The sequence below is a fragment of the Sphaerodactylus townsendi genome, linkage group LG04 (assembly GCF_021028975.2).
Source record: "Sphaerodactylus townsendi isolate TG3544 linkage group LG04, MPM_Stown_v2.3, whole genome shotgun sequence".
Lineage (NCBI taxonomy): Eukaryota > Metazoa > Chordata > Lepidosauria > Squamata > Sphaerodactylidae > Sphaerodactylus > Sphaerodactylus townsendi.
In genome coordinates this window covers 89468990-89487040 of record NC_059428.1, presented here as the reverse complement: position 1 = coordinate 89487040, position 18051 = coordinate 89468990, and positions in this window count along the sequence as shown.

Here is an 18051-nt window from a genome sequence, read left to right as displayed (position 1 = left end):
TGCCCTTTACTTTATGTGCAGTTTGAACTGAGTAATTACTGTGCTTAACGTACATCTGTCAACTGACAAAAAATTGTGGGCAATTGCTCCATAAGAAAAGAATCTAAAAGAAGCAGAAATGTATTACCTCTCATTAAGACCACTGCACATTATAATGAGCAATGTTTTGATTTCCTTAGAACTCTTCTTCAGGTTGAGTGCATGGTACAAAAAAAAGGAAATGGAGAGAAAACAAAACAAACATATTTCAGGGCATAGTTGAAAAAGTCCACAGTCTGCAGTTTGTAGCAGTCTTAAGAAAAGAGTACAAGAGAGTCTAACATATTTACAGTGCAACCAGTATAATCCTAAACAGAGTTACATTCTTCTAAATTCATTGAATGGGTTGACATTGGCATAACTCTATTTAGGAGTGTGCTGTCAGTCTGATAAAATGAGTGGAAAAGTATAGACTTCTAAATTCTGCAAATATCAAAAACAAAATATGAAAGCAGTAATTCAGATGTGTCTACAGCACTAATTGAGAACACAGGGATCTGTTGGAAGGAATACAGCAGGGGGTAAGTAAATCCAGGGCCATAGTGGCCCTGGATTAGCAAACCTGGGCCGTTTCCGCACGGTGGCGGAAACGGCTGGGTTGGCGCATTTCGCGCTGCCCCGAAGATGCTGGGACCGTCCGCACGGACGGTCCCGGGAAGAGGCGGGACGCCGGCGCCATGGAGCGCCGGCACCCGGCCGACCCGGTGTGTCCCTGGGCCTCCGGCGCGTCGCTGAGGCCTGGGGACACGCCCCCCTGGCCCTGCGCGCCTGCTCCAGTGGCGCAGGCCAGGGGGGGCATGTCCCCAGGCCTCAGCGACGCGCCGGAGGCCCAGGGACACGGTAAGTGCCGGGTGGGGGAGGCGGCGTGAAGCCGCTGCCGTTCGCTCGGCAGCGGCTTCACAGTGGTGTATTCCCTAAAAGAGCGCTTCCCAGTGCTCTGGGAATATGCCGGCTTCGGACCGGCCGGGCGGCGCGAGGGTGGCGCGGCTGCGCTGCAGCTGTGCCTCCTGTGCGAATGGCGGCCTGGAGACGGCGTTTTTACCGTCTCCAGGCCGTCATTTTCTGCCCGTGCGGAAACGGCCCTGGAGATTAATTTGGGTGATGGACTTGATGAACCGTCAATGGAAGTCAAATTGCATAGAGAAACCTAATGGTTAGAAGACATGAAATGAATGTTTGAATAGATAATATTCCAAGGACAGCCACTGTTTCTAGCAATAACTAGCCTGTATGAAGGCTCACAATTCTTGTATATTGCCCCTAGGAAGTGGTGAAGTATTTATACTTATATTGGACCTAATGTTACTTCCTCCATGGCCACTTTGTTTGGAGAACATCAAACCATTTGAAATATCCCATTATTTGTTGTTCAGTGTAAGACTTTCTAAGGTATCCTATCAGTGTATGAAAGTGCTTGAAACAAATTATTTATCTACATATTTGTAGGGTGAATCCTTGAACATAATTTAACAGAAATTAAATCTCTATGTTTCTTTTGTTATTAATTACAATCACTACAAAGTGAATTGAATGTATTTTAGGTTGATTTCTAATTATAGATGGTTGGTTTTATATAACACAATTTAATATGATTCCAGTGACAAAATAAAATTGCCATTTAATATGCTGCAAAGCTCACAGATATTCCCAACCAACAACATAATCTGTAGTTGCTAAACTCCAAAGATTTCAACTTGGGTGACAACATGGGTATTAATCTTATGAGGAGATTAGCAATGAGGTAGAGTATATGATGGGCAACTTCTGCTTAAAAATACGCCAAGCACATTTTCCCCCACTTTTTAAATAAACAGATTCATGTTCTCATTAATTTTGCCCTAAACTCAACATGCCTTGGGCGTCAGCCTTGAATTCAGAGAAGTATGAGCAAAGTTCTCAATGTTAGTTTTTAAAATGTATTTCTACCTATAGGCCACCCTTATCCTTGCAGTCTCAGGGAAGCTTCCAACATTAAATAACAATAAAATCAATAAACAGCACAGCCTATAACAATCTATTACAAAAACTCCTCTAAGCTAGCATTAACATCTTAAGGGGTTAAAATAGATTTCCTCATGGCCATAATTCATACCAGTATAAAGGGGGGAAAGAATAAAACAGAATCGAATAAGGGAAGGGGAAGGGGGAGACCCACTAGATGGAATACAGTTCTTGCCTCAACCATAGGCCCGATGGAATAACTCTGTGGGTACTTTCACACGCGCAGAATAATGCTCTTTCAATGCACTTTGCAGCTGCATTTTACTGTGCGAAATAGCAAAATCCCCTGCAAACAATTGTGAAAGTGGACTGAGCGTGCATTATTCTGCATGTTCAACAGCACCCTGTCTTACAGGCCCCGCAAAATTGTGTTAAGTCTTACAGGACCCAGATGTCATCTGTCAGAGTTTTTCACCAGGCTGGTGCAAGGGTCAAAGAACCCCTAGCCCCAGTTGAGGACAGCTTCATGTACATTAGGGTAGCATTACAAAGTATGGAACACTAGCAGTTTTCATCTCACACTTTCAGTGACATAACTTACTCTGTAGAGGATATGCGAATATCCCTTATGTAGTTTCATGATGAATTTCTACAACATCTTTTCAAGCTATGATATATAATAGTACATCCATATACAAAAATATTTAAATTCTCTGGATGTCCCATACACAGCCACAGGTCAGTTTAATCTTATGTAAACAGCTTTCCTCCATATTGGAATTTCTGATTAGCCAACTAATGTTAGTTGTCCCTTCAGCCATTTGGATAAATGAGATTTTATTTTATTTAATGGAATGCTTCCCTAAAGCATAGCCTTTTAACTTTTGTGTGCAAAAGAACTGCTACATGAAAGATAAAATTAATAGCAATAATTGAACATAATGCTAACATAATAGTCCCAGGCTATTTTAATTTCATATTCATCAGTCCTTAATTCCCAGGTGTTGGAAAACAAAGAACATTTAAAACTTGGATTGCATTCTTTAACAATGCAGCCATTTTTCTTTGTATTCTTTAACCATTCAGCCACTTTTATTTGTGATTGGCTGTTTCTCTATGTGCCACTCATATCTTTGGCTGCTAAAGCCCTCAATTTTCTTTTCCCAAATAATTATGAAAAATTGTGGCATATTTTTTACCTCACATCACAGTATTATTTCTTAAGCAGCATAATCCTGGCAGAGGGACCCATCTAGGTTCTACACAAGCATATCTTTGAGATGTACCAGTGGAGCACTCTAGTGGCATTGCCTATTAGTTGGGTGCCAGCATAGCAATGCAGGGGGAAAGGGACAGACCCAGGGGAGTAGCAGGAATTACTTGGCCTACTAAAAGGCACCAGCTCAGGAATATGCCCCCTCAAAAAAACCTAGTGAAGTTGCATCATCAGAAAACATGGTATAGCCCATAGGCACCCATGAAATTGAAAATGACAACTATGCCCCCCAAAAAACCCACAGAAGAGCAAAGCATGCCAACTATAACCTAAACCAATCATAGCTGTCCCTAGCAGCAGCCAAAACCCTCCCCACAGCCTGTTATATTCCCCAGTACTACACAATTCCTAAAATGGATGCCCCCAAAGATTAGTAGTAGCACAGATGGCATGGGACTGTCTCAGAAGCCTGTGCCACACATACTTTGAATATACATCAATGTTATACATCAGTGTTGGGAGAGTCCCAGAAAGAGCAGTTAGCACCACTGAGGGAGCACTTAGCATTAACATCCAAGGAAGAGAGCAAAGTCCATGCTGTATGGCTAACATGTCTAATTTCAGAACCCTAACAGATATCCCATCTTTGGAGACTCAACTCAACTCATCCGCACTGTCAGATGAGCAGGGGTGGGAATCCATCTATCCTAACATGGGTGTAATGCCTCCTGTTCCCCTAGTTCAAGCCCGGCACCCTGACAGTGGTGGCTCCCACACCCAAGGATAGCAATGTGTTTGCATGGATGTGAACCAATAGTCCTTCCATCTCTGGTTGTCCATTGTGTGTGGGGGGGAGGGGCAGTTGGGCAGGCAATGATTTGCTATTTCTCTGTGTACCATTCATATCTTTGGCTGCCATTGTCTGATTGGGTGATGCTGCGGTTGCTGTAGACTTCGGCATGCTTGCTATGACATCTGTACCTGGCAGAGGGGCATGCATAGTTATTTCAGTCTATGAAATGTCCATAGAACATGAACCAGCAGCACAATTTGGTGCAGCAGCTGGCTGCCACTGCCTCAGCAGTGCTCAGGATTGCACTGTTAAAATGACTTCAAAGAAAGTGGTATAAATCTCTTCCATTTTGTCCTTACCATATGAGGTAGGTTAGGCTGAAGGTGTGTAAATGGGTCAAAGTTATCCAGTGAGCTCCCATGGCAGAATAGGAATTTAACCTGGATCATAGTCTGACACTCTGAGTACTATACCACACAGAATTTCATTATTACTACCCTGATTTTGTCCTGTTTTTGTTTTTCATGAAAATAGCCATATATTACATGTATTAGCCTGTAAATAATGGTCAGCGCTTAGTATCTGTTATTTTATGTTTTCAATAATAGTCAGCAGATAAATGAAAAATAAATAACAGAGTGTGAAACTCAACATAGTTTGAATTTATCCGTATTCTCCAACGTTAGATACTGTTGCTCCAGGATGAAATAAAATATCCTTTAACTTCCTCTGGTATCATTCATTTATGCTTCATAACTAGCAGAAACAGTTTGTGACAGAGTCATACCAGAGACTCTTAATCATCAGTTGTAATTACCTCAGGTATTCTACTATAATACATTCCAAAAATTAAATAGGAATGGAAATATTGTATGCAACATTGTTCACATGGGAGAATGTGAATTAAAATATGTTGATATAAGCCAGTTGTTTACAACACAGTTTGCTGCAATGGATACAAATATTGAAAAATACTGCACCAAAATACCTGGGATAAAAAAGAATACATCATCCTAATCCAGTGAGGCTTGATCCGGATATCCCTAGGCTAGCCTGATTGTGTCAAATCTCACAAGCCAAGCAGGGTTAGCCATGGCTTGTAGTTGGATAGAAGACCTCCAAGGAATACCAGAGTTGTGATGAATAGGCAATGACAAACCACCTCTGAACATCTCTCGCATTGAAAATCCTATGGATCACCATGTCAGCTATTACTTGAGGGGGGAAATCCAGTGACCCCTATGTGTTATGAAAACACATGGAATTCTTTTCCTGAAATGTCATCCCCATTAATTCCAGTGGAAGAACAAGTTTATGCACACAAAGGAATGTGCACATGAAATTGCAAATCACATATTACACAATTTAGGAAAAAATGTTTTCATGTTTCAAGAGTGTCATCGTGAATCTGGTGTCTGGATGAAGTGATTAAGATGCCAGTTTTTGGTGCTAGAGTAGTCCTTTAAAAAGGTTTTTAAAATGATGATTCTTAATAAATGATATTGATTGGGGGCAGGCCAGAAAAAAGAAAAGGGTGAGCCTTGTCGTGGTAAGGAGGACTCACACACATTTGCTGTACAATCCTTGGAATAAATGCTCAACAAGAAATCTCATTGGCCCAGACCCTAGATGACTCAGGCTTGCCCAAGCCAGTTGGTGGAAATCTAAGGTTGCTAAGATGAGGCAGGCAATAGCAAACCACCTCAGAACATCTCTTTCCCTGAAAACCAGCTGCAATTTGAGGGCACTTCCCCCCCCCCCAATTGGGAAGATGTCCCTTAAAAGCTTGATTATTTATACGTCTAATCCTGATGCATAAGGAGATAAAGTACTGGCAACCCAGTCAGAACAATCCTTGATAACCTGAGGAATATAGAGAGTGGGGTTTGTAAACAAGCATTCTGAAAACATGGTGACTTGCCTACCTGGTGTGAAGGTTGTGATCATCACATGCTGCTGTCTATAATGTGGGCCTCAGGAAGCAAGGTTAGGGGAGAAGTAGGCCCAATCCTCTGTGCTGGGCACAGTGCAGTGAGTCTGGCATAGAGAATCGGGGTCCCCACCTCCCTTCCCATGCATGGCTTGGGAAACAAGGCAGGAGAATAGCCCTATCCTGCCTTGTCCTTTCACCCCCCATTTAGATCCCATTATATTTCATTTTAAAATCGACTTTACTGCTAGTTTCTGTTAATGCATTCTTGAAAAAAATGAAATATGCATGTGGTTAAGGCATTTGAACACAAGTTATCAGTGAGCATGTGTCTTCATTAGCATATATTAAAATGAACTTCACACGTGACTGTTGTGGATTTTCCAGGCTGTGTGGCTGTAGTCACATAGTCCATGGTCACACAGCCTGGAAAACTCACAACAGCCAGTTCATTCCAGGCATGAAAACCTTTGATAATTCATTGAACTTCAAAAGGTTGAGCTTTTCTCAGCCCTACTGGACAAGCTGCACTTTCCAAAGGCTTAATTTTCAGTTATTAATCCAAAAACATTGTCTTAAAGTCCCTTGTGCAGCCTCTGACTAGTCTATAACTGTGATTGCTTAAGCTAATTTACTTCACAGGAATATAGTGAGCATTGCAATAAGAATGTTTTTTTTAAAAAAAAATCAATCTATAGCTGTAGAAATCATTAATTAAAATATTTTGTGAGAGGTATGAGCATTTCACTATTGCTCTCATGAGAGAAGGTAAAAAGGTAAAATTGAACAGCTTCAAGCATTATAGCATCACATGTCATCAGGTGAACATTGGTGGGGACATTACTGTAATAAGCCCTTAATTTTCATAAGTTCTTTGAGCAAATTGCCTATCAGAAAAGGATCAAGGAGAGCCTATAAGACTAGCAAGAATCATGCATTTTAAAAAGCCAAAAGTATATTTAAAAAGGTTACTATACTTCAAGAAGTTCTTGAACATCAACAAATCAAGATGGCCACTTCATCTGCCTGCAACATGGTGTTTGACGGAAATAAATTATATAGCTTTGAGAACTTGTTTCATCTTTAATAGGATTTTTTTCCTTAGCATGGACTATCTGGTAGGTGGTGGAAACATAATAGATGTGTTTTCCATTGACATTGCTACAGTCACATTTCAAGAGAAGTTAAACATCAAGTCATAGTAGGGCAAGAGGAAAGATGAGATTGGTAGGTGCACTGCTCTACCAGGTGTACTGGAAGGTCTTATTGGAGTTTAAAAAAGCTTTTTAATTTTAACATGATCAATGGTATTGAAAACTGATAAGTAGTCCAGGATAATCAATAGGGCTGTATTACTCCTATCCATCTCTCTGTCCAGATCATCCATCTGGGTGACCAAGACTGTTTCAGTCCCATACTGTGGCTTGAAGTCAGGCTAGAAATTATACAGATAGTTTACTTCATCAATGACATTATTCTGGAGTTGTTCAGCTACATTCCAGAGTATAGTTGTAAAGGGTGTGTAAAGGCTGGGGCAGCCACTTCCTTTCTTAAGCAATCACTGACTGCCTCTTAGACTCAGTTGGCCAGCCTCTGCCCCAGCAGATTAAAGCAGTCAGGAAGGGAAGTTATAAATACAGGTAGAGGCCCTCCTACATCCACAGTTCCTGTTCACATCTTCCAACTGAATAAACTGAAAAGTATCCCAAACAACTGGACAAATTGGCACCCAAGCACCATTTGACCTTTTACTGCTAATTCATAGTACAAGTTGGTATTTAAACAAAATATTTTATCTGCAAATGCTGAACAAAATGGTCACAGTGGACCAGTGAGCAGACTACCCTCTCTCGCAGGCTATAACCCACAGGGATCTAATCACTTGGAGTAGATCTGCAGTATGCATGTAATGGTGGTTACTTCATTGCTATCAGTTCTGTGGAGTAAACTTTAAAATGAACTTTAACTTGTGTCATGCCAAGTTTCCCTAAGTCTTCCTTCATTGTTGCTGAATTCATCTCGAATGTATTCTCATTGCCTACAACCCTCATTAAGGCAAAAGTCTACATGGACTCCAGCAACTAAGTGAGGACACCTAGGAACAATTGTGTCAATCAGCTAATTAATTTCCTCATTCCAGAATAAGGACATTGGCAGGGACATAAGCCATATCAACAGGAACATTCTTATGAACCATCAGAAATTCTTTAAAGCCTTGTATAACCAATATGCCTTGAAGACCATTTACTCCCTTATGAATCTATCTAAAACTGTGATCTTCTCAGATCTTGCTTCTGATGGTCCTGGCTTCTGAGACACATGGCAACCTCAAACAGGGCTATCTCATTTATGGCACTAAAATGGTAGAGCTTTCTCCCCTTTTATCACTGTCTTCCACCAGTGGGCAAATATTTTTTGTTTGATTTGATGTTTCCTCAATGACCTCACCTTCCTGCCTCATGTTTTTAATTTCTTGATTTGTATTTTTATATACTCTTGGTTTAAAACATTTATTATTGGGTAATATAAATTCAATTGATAAATAAAAGAACGTAGTATCTAAAAATACTATTTAAAGAGTAAGAACTTACCGTCATAATATGAAAATGTCCACTTAAAAAAGTCTTGGCAGATAGTGCTGCTAATTATAACGACAGTTCTCCAACTACCTGACTTATTCTGCCCACTAAGATGAGTACTGGAAAAAATATAATTTCATCCTATTTTAAGACAGGAAAGGTGTGCTGGTTTAAAAACATTTCTGAAATGTTGTTAAGATTGTGAGGACTTGGCTCGTTCCGCACAGGCCAATAAACACAGGTCAAAGGAGGGATAAAACCCATGTTGGGCAGGAACTTCACATGGCTCCCACCCTTAACATGGGTCTAACTTGCCCCTCACCCACACGGCCACAGGGCAGATTAAACAAGAATTGCGTTATGTGTGATTTTTTGTTTTAACGCGCCTCACAGCTACGGCCGAACAAACGGTTGCAGCTGTGAGGCTCATACGGGGGCTGTGATCAAACTAGAGAATCACAGCTCACAGCTCCCACCTGCAGAGCTACACAGGGGGAAAGGGCCATAACATGGCCCTGGGGGCAGTCTACAGGACAGCCAGCCATGCAAATGGCCCAGGGTGAGGACAGGTTCATGTAATTCGCCTCTCACCCAGGTTTATTGGTCTGTGCGGAAAGGGCTTGTCAGGTTCCATTTCCATTTTCATTAAGATTAGATAGGAAGCCTGTCCCCTGCTTTCTATGCATGAAAAATGATAAAGTATACTTTCCACACCAAATAGTATCAAAATATGCAGGAACATGGTTCCATGAAGTTTCAAGAGAATTGGACAAAGAGGGTTGTCTTATTTTACTGCCACTTGAATAAGCCCCCCACTCGATGCCATCCTCTCTGTAGAGTGGAAAAAGACTGTAGAGTGGCGACCAGTTTTTCTGTAGCAGATTTTTTTTAACCAGCTTGCAAAGCTTTGTGATTTCATCTTGTGGAACTTACATTGCCATTTTGGGTTGTGATAGAGTGTAACTGAATGTGGGGACCTTTTCACAACTTGAGTTGAAGGAAGAAAATAGCAATGAAGGGAGAGCAAAAGCAGGAAGATATTACACTGTTTTTCATAGGTAATCCATCTGTATTATTATAGTTCTCAGTTTTGAAATACTGAAGAAAAATTATATGAAAAATGAATACTGTAGACAAAATGTTATTTATTCAAGTCCTTTCTGACTGGTCTGTCTTGGAAACAAAAATGGAAAATTGTTCTGCATTTTGTAGGCAGTCCTGTCTGCTGTAGCCCCCAGAGATAGCTGGTCAATGAAACATTTTGCTTAATCAATTTACTTCGCTTGCCAAGTTTTGAATAATTTCAACAGTGATTGTTTAGAATATTTCCTTAAGTGGACATACAATGCTAATATACATTCCAGAGTATAGTTGCTGCTACGCTGTAAGAGCTTTTCTCATTTATGACTCGGGGGTGAAATTCACTTTTTATTTGCAAAAAGGCCTAACCAATTAGGCTTGCAAGTGAAGTGTGTGGGTAGGAATGAGTTGAAGAGATTAATGCATTCCTTTCTTTTATTCCTTCTATATGAATTTATTTGTCCAGCTCAGATTTAATTGTGATATTTATCGACATAACTTTTATTAAAAAGAAAAAAAATTCCCAATATTTTTGGTTGAAGCCCCACCTGATCCCAGCCTTTCTTTAACACTGGTGTAGAAAACCCAGATAATATTAACCAACAACTGCCTGTTTAAGCTTTGATACAAAGATCCCTCAGGCATACATGAACCTTTCTATCAATGAACTGTATGCTCAGGTTTCTCCTGACCATAGATCACGCTTTCACACTACTCTCAATGAGCCCCAGATTTTCAGGGGTGTCTTGTCAGAAGTCTGGGAGGACTTGTTTTGCCAGAGGCTGTTTTTGCCTGAGACAAGCATTTTATTGGATTTAGTTAGTCAAAGCTCAGTCAGGCAAGGTACTTTGGTAACAAAAATATATTTTAATCCTTAAACTGGCTGCCACAGGAGGTGGTGATGGCCACTAACCTGGATAGCTTTAAAAGGGGCTTGGACAGATTTATGGAGGAGAAGTTGATCTACGGCTACCAATCTTGGTCCTCCTTGATCTGAGATGACAAATGCCTTAGCAGACCAGGTGCTCGGGAGCAGCAGCAGCTGAAGGCCATTGCTTTACGTCCTGCATGTGAGCTCCAAAAGGCACCTGGTGGGCCACTGCGAGTAGCAGAGTGCTGGACTAGATGGACTCTGGTCTGATCCAACAGGCTCTTTCTTATGTTCCTAAGGTTAATCAATTTTGCCATTGTTGCATATTCCACTAGTTTATTTTCCCAGTTCTCTCAGTTTGGACATTCTTCTGTCTTCCACTTTGTAGCAAGTGCTTCCCTGGCCATTGTTATGAAATACTGAAATAATTCTGAGATTTTTGGTATATTGTTGGCAGTATGCCTAATAACATTGTCCTAGCATCTGAATTTCTGCATGAATTTCTTTCCAGAATTTTTCAGCATCCATCATATATGACAAAAGAGCCATCCACTTCTTTACATTTCCAGCATTTCCCTTTGTAATTTTGACCATCTTCTCAATATCTTTTGGAGTGATCTACCACAGATAGAACTTATTTTATCTTAATATTTGGCTAGCACTAAATGTTATACCTTTCATCCTTAATAAGGTTTTCTATTTATTGTCGAAAGCTTTCACAGCTGGAATCACTGGGGGGCTGCGTGGTTTCCGGGCTGTATGGCCGTGTTCTAGCAGCACATTCTCTCCTGATGTTTCGCCTGCATCTGTGGCTGGCATCTTCAGAGGATCTGATAGTAGGAAAGGAAAGCAAGTGGAGTATGTATACCTTTGAGTAAAGGTCAATAGCTGAGGACATCTGAATAGGAGTGGCCTGGCAAGTGAGTAACAATGAAATGTAGCATGTAAGTAACAATGGAGATCGCAAGGTCAATAGGTGAGGCATCTGAATAGAAGTAGTCTGGCCTTTGTTCCCTTTGATTGTTTATCGTCTATAGTCACTGTGTTTGTGTGGAGCTGATTAGTCACTGTCTTGACTCTAGTGTTTTTCAAAACTGGCAGCCAAATTCTGTTCATTTTCATGGTTTCTTCCTTTCTATTGAAATTGTCCATGTGCTTGTGGATCTCAATGGCTTCTCTGTGTAGTCTGACATAGTGGTTGTCAAAGTGGATTGAAAATGCATTTTTCAGTTTGTGTGAAAGTAGCCAATTACCACATTTAAAAAAAAACACACGAACTGTAATGATCATACCATTAGGTAAAATGGTTAAGTTAGATGAAAATGCCAGCACTGTAGCAGCACATTCCTAAGGAGAATGGGTTTAGAAGTGTGTAACTTTGCTTAAGATTTCACTGTAAAGTCTTCAAAACATAGAAAGCTATGTACACATATTGCTTCATGTGTAAGCAATATGTACACATATTGCTTCATATTGCTAACACATATTGCTTCATGTGTAAAGTCCATTTAAATTAATGTGACTTTTACGTGTAACCAAATACAGGTTTACAGCCATAATTGTTAACAGAATTAAAGGGCATGAAACATGAATGAAGATTACTCTGTGCCTAATTATCTGTTGCTATTTATCTGTTTCAAGTATCTCTGGTGAAATCTTGTTCAGCAGACTATGATGACAAATGTTTCAGGAACCAAATTAAAAATGTTTTATTAGAATTTCTATTTGACAAACAGCTTATTGATATTTGAAATCAGTGAATGTAAGGCTGATTCCGCATGGGCCAAAACAGCAGTGTGAAAACAGTGTGAAAATGGTGTAAAAGGGTTTAAAATGGTGTAAAAGGGTTTATGCTGTTTTCACACCATTTTCACACCGTTGTTTTTGGCCCATGCGGAATCAGCCTAGGAGTACTCAAAAGCATCTAAAAGAAGAGGCAGAAGACTGCATGAACAGAGGAAGGAAAGTGCAAGGAAAAGTTTCACTTCAAGAATAGAATTATAATTACTAAAGATACCTGGTGATGTTTTTGGGTGTCATGTGATAGATTGTTTGCAGAAAGATTATATATGGCTACTGACTCTGACTACAGACTGCTGGGGTGTGGAGGAGAATATACTGCACATTTAGACAACAACTGCCACTGGAATAACTGATTGGCCGTGTCATAGAGCAACTTTGGGAGAGGCAGAGGATGGTTTGAGTTGCAGAAGGAATTGGACTGCCTCCTGTCATTTTGCAAGAAAAGGCATGCTCACAAGTGACCAAAGTGACAAGAGGACTTCGGAGTGGGGCAATGAAGGACCTGAGAAAAAGCCAGAGAATACCTGTTCCAATATGTGCAGTGGAGAGGCATAGAGTGGAGGAGTGTCAGCCTATGCACAAACCTTTTCCACTTTTGTTCTGAGGCTATCAGGGGTGCCAAGACAGGGATATTAAAGGCTGACAAAGGCTATGCACCTCCCCTCACAGATTTTTACTTTGATTTTGAGTGATAAGTTACACTAATACTATGACAGATGAAATTTTACTGTATGTTTAATAATACATGTTTGAATACCCTCAGCAGGATGTGTAATGCTATGAAGAAGCTAGACTGGTGAATCTATGCTAGGGAAAAGTTTTTAAAAAAGACTGAAGTCACTATTGCAACTACACATTGTTTTTATCATATTCATTTAATAATTAATAATTAATAATAGTAATTAACAATTAATAATAGTAATGTTTTTCAACCTTGTATTTTTTATACAGTATGTAGAATGATTAAATTCCTTCCAGTTCAGCTTTAGGCTGGGCTTTAGAACTGAGATTGCTTTAGTTATTCTGGTGGACAATCTCTGGCTCCATGTTGATGAAGCCATTTCAGCACTGCTGATCCTTTTGGATCTATTGGCTGCTTTCAGCACAGTTGACCATTTGGTCTGGCTTGGCAGCATTTCTTCCTTAGGGGTAAGGGACACTGTCTTTCAGTGGTTCTCCTCTTTTCTCCAGGGGTGCTCACAGAGTGTGGCAATCAGGGATGAGAAGTTGACACAGCTATGTGGTTCTGCAAGGGCCTATCCTCTTCCCAATGCTGTTTAATATCTGTCCTTTTGCAGAGGTTGTCAGGAGATTTTGAGTTGGGTGCCACCAGTATGCTGGAGACACCCAGATCTGCCTCTTGGTTGAGAAGTAGCCAGGATCTTAGGCCGTTTCTGCATGGCCAGAGGCAGTGGTTTCCCACCGGCTTAAATGAAGCCAGTGGAGTATCGGGACCATTTGCACAGTCTCGTGTGGGCAGTTCTGATGTCACTGCTGCCCGCAGGGGTGGCTCCACATGGAGCCGCCCAGGGTGTAAGAAAGACACTTAGCTTTGCTTCCTGTGCAGCTTCGGACGTCTTGAAAGACATGCCCACACTGCCCTCCGACCGGTCTGGAACTGCACATGAAGCAAAGCTAAGTGTCTTCCTCACACAAGAGGGGCCAAAAGCAATGCCCTCACGTCAGTGCAGTTCACATCGTGTCAGCTGAAAGATGGCGCTTTTGGAAAAACTCGCTCCCTGAGCGAGTTTCAAAAGTGCTGTTTTCCTGCCATTTCGGGGGCCAGCACAAGGCGCTGCTGTGATGCAGCAGCACCAGCTGTGCAAACAGTGCTCCAGGGACAGTGTTTTTCCATCCCCAGGGCACTGTTTTTTGGCTGTGCAGAAACCGCCTTAGCCTTCACCTCCAGTATGGATGCCATGGTGAATGGTTGGGTAAGAGTTGACTGAAGTCAAATCCATCAACAATGGAGGTGATATGGCCATGAAAGACCAGGGCCTTTATTATCAATGCTTGATGGGGTCCAACTGACTGGACTGGATGCTGTAAAGAACTTGGGAGTGTGACTTGACTCATCCCTTGTTCTGGACAAGTATGTGTCCATGGTGGCAAAGACTGCATATTACAATATTTGCCAAGCCCATAAATCTGCCCCCTGTGTGTTCCAGTTGGACCTTGCCTTAGTAGTCCATGTGAGGGTCACCTCTAGATTGGACTACTGTAATGTACTGTACTTTGGGAAACCATTGAAGACACTTTGGAAACTGCAAGTAATCCAGAATACAGCTACCAAACTGCTGATTAGGTCTCCATGGTTGGCTTATGTCACTCATATCTTGGGCAGCTGCAGCTGGCTCCTAATTAGTTCCCAGTGCCAATTTAAGCCCTTAACAATCTGGGGGCTTCATACCTGCAAGACTGCCTCATTCAGGTCAAAACAGTTGAGTGCAGCCTTACCTAGCAAGATGAACAGCAGGGCGGGGACTGGTGGGACAGGTCCAGTTTGGCAGGGGAGGGGTTGATGTTTAGGGGGCACGCTCCAGCAGAAGACAGTCCAATCAGAAGGATGAGCTTAGTGGAGGCATCAAGAGGGCAGCCTTGCTTCAAGGTGGGAAAAGTCCAGAGACCCACTAGACCTTTGGCTGTCCTGTAAGGTTGCCAGGTCTGAGTTGGAAGTACCTGGAGATTGTGGGGGTGAGGCCTGAGGTTGGTGGAGTTTGGGGAGAGGAAAGACTTCAATGGGGGTATAATACCATAGAGTTCACCTTCCAAAACAGTCATTTTGTCTTGGGATCTCTGTCACCTGAAGATCAGTTGTGATCCATCTCCAGCTACCAACTGAATGTTGACAACCCTACTACCCTACCTAGGAGAAGTCAGAGAAGGGTATGGTAAGGGCCAGGAATAGGCAAAAGGAAGAGTCTAGAGATTGGCCAAGGAAGAACCAGACCTGAGATTGGGTGGAGAGAGTAGAGGTTAAAAGGGGTTTCCCTTTTCCTGATGATGTCTGGGGAAGAGAATCAGACTCAGCTCAAGGCTAACATGAAAATATTAGACAAACCTCCAGATTTTGTAAGGTTCATTTCAAACACACTAGATTCAAACATTCCAGCAACACCTACATCAAACAGATGTGCCACCTAGCAGCAAAGCAAAGTGTTATGAAATTTGGGGCTGAGATCAGACTCAGTCCTCCATATTCAAATATGTGGAAATTTTGGGTTAAATCCTATGACAGCCTTCCATAACATGTCAACCTTTGCTGTAATGGGAAAGGAATCTTGCTATTCCTTTTGCATAAGTGACTGAGCGATTCCAAACTAGTGTGTTGGCTTATATCTGTATCAGTTGGGGTATTTGATGAGTTATTATAGAACACTTTAAACAGCATGAATGTTCTAAACTACAGGAATCAATTCTAACCAAGCTACCAAAAACCCCTTTTGACACACCAAGGGTATTTTAAGCTTTCATATTAGCATTCTGTGTCAGCATTCAATAGCACCAGCATTATCTAATAATATGTGAATCCTGTGGATGTTATAGTAATTAATGATGACAACACAGAGAAAACTCAGAAAGGTCAAGACAGTCATTTAACCCTTTGCCCAAGGAGTATGTGAGGAAGGAGACAGTCTTTGCAGACTTTGTGTTGGTTTTGATGACTTCTCAAGAAGGCACTGTAAGCCTTTTAAAACAATCTTCCTTTCATTAAAAGATTTTTTAAGACAGCAACATAACATTAGATGTATTTCAAATTATTCAAACCATTTATACTAATGGGATCAAAAGAAGAAATCTTCTGCAGGCCAGAGTTTTCAAAAGACACATTTTCTTTTAAAACTGAAATTGTACATGAGAGGTTAATCATAAAGAGGGCACTTGACAAGTATGTGTGCCATGGATAAGGACCAAAGATAAAAATGGAAAGATAATCCATTAGAACAATCAGGCAGGTACTGAAAAAGCAGGTTTGAAAAACAAAATGATATGAGAAGCAGCAAGACTGGAGGCCTGTAATGATCAAGGTTGTTTTTTTTAATGTATGTGGCAAACTTACTTGAGACACCACATTTTCAGAAACTAGTAGAATTCATTTATTTGATATCCCTTCTGATTTGCACAGAGAGGTTATATCCTGTAATATAAATGTGCCAAATGATTCGGTTTAAGGAGATATTTTTACATTTGAAAAACTTCAGAACAAAACAAAACCGCCAATCCTGCCTCCCATCCCCTGTTCACATCCTTTAGCTGCTTCTTTTTCATTATATGTGCATTCTGAAGGGCTCAAGTGTTTCTTGTATTTTCCACTGTGGAGCTAGCCATAAATGTCCAAACTAGACATGATGACATGAGGCTTAAGTCTGCCTCAATGTATCTAACGAGATTATATTCAAATTTTAGAGCTCAAGGTTAAATGAACCATTCCTCAGCCTGTCCATTCCTTCAAATGACTGGATGCCTTTTTGCTGAAGCTTTTTCTATCCTTTTGAAATATTAAAAGTAGACTGATATTCAGGATTTTCTTTTTTATCTGGAATCCCATGTTTGTATTAAATGAAAGCCAAGGCCTCGGTTATTTGGGTTACAATGGTTGCTAGGTTTTTGTTTTAAAATGTTCTCTCCAAAAGATTTATTTACTTCAGTTTGGGCTTTTTTAAAATTTAGGACTGAGCAAACTATACTGAAATGCTTGGAATTCCAGAATGGAATGTCTCCCTTTACTAATAATGTACAGCTTTATTTTATCCTCTCTTTAGCCAGTGATCTGGTCACATTTTTATAACAGAGCCTTTGTTCCATTTTCCAGAGGCTATGAAAATGCTTCTGTGATATGGCCCTTCGAATGGTCATTGTACTGCTATATGTTGCTCTGCATGGGACATTAAACCAATCATCTGTCTCATTTAAGATAATTCAAGATACAACATCATTCTGAGAACAGTGGTGCTATTAACAGCATGATGACATAATTGGGTCTTGGTTCAATATCTCCCCAAGAATAGAGAGACTGTTGCTCATTCAAGCATACTGCTGTTGCATTTTTTTAAAAATCTGCCTAATATATTGTCATCCATTTAAGAACTATTCTTGACAGGAGAAAATGTAAAGTTGTCTCTTCTCTGCTATATTTATAGAACTGGCATTCTACAAAGATCACTATTTATATCTTTAACCTTGCTTCCAGTAGCATAAGTATGCAAAGTTGGCTGCTAGGAGCATTATTATTTTTTCCTGTGTTCTGTCAGTATTTTAAAAAGGCAGCTTCTGAAGTGAATCAGTAGAATTATAAATTGAGGCTGTGGTTATTTTCACTTTAGATTACACTATGGAGAATATATCCAGCATCAGTGCCAAAAAAGCCAAATTTCTTTGGTATTTTTTCTATATATTCTGTAAAAGCAAATCCTAGTAGCCAATGACAGATACCATGCTGTATCTCCAATAATGGAAGACATTTCCATCAGTGGAACAGGACCAGGCAAACCCTTAATTATTTAGAGTCAAAAAGTGTTCCCAATCTAATACCATTGAAGTGGTGTGATCTGACAGAAAATGAAGACACTATGCCTAGAAACATCCTTCAGAATGGTCATATTTGGTGGGAAGATGGGATAACTCTTTTGGTTGGATGATGTTCCTATAAGGTACATTTCTACCAAGCAGAGGCATAGCTAGAAAAAATGAATCTTGGGGCAAAATCTGAGTTTTCTGCCCCCCCCCCCCCCTATGGGTGGCCTCCCTCTCTCACCTGGCCAAACAATCTACTAGCAGCAAAGCCCATTGCTGGGGAGA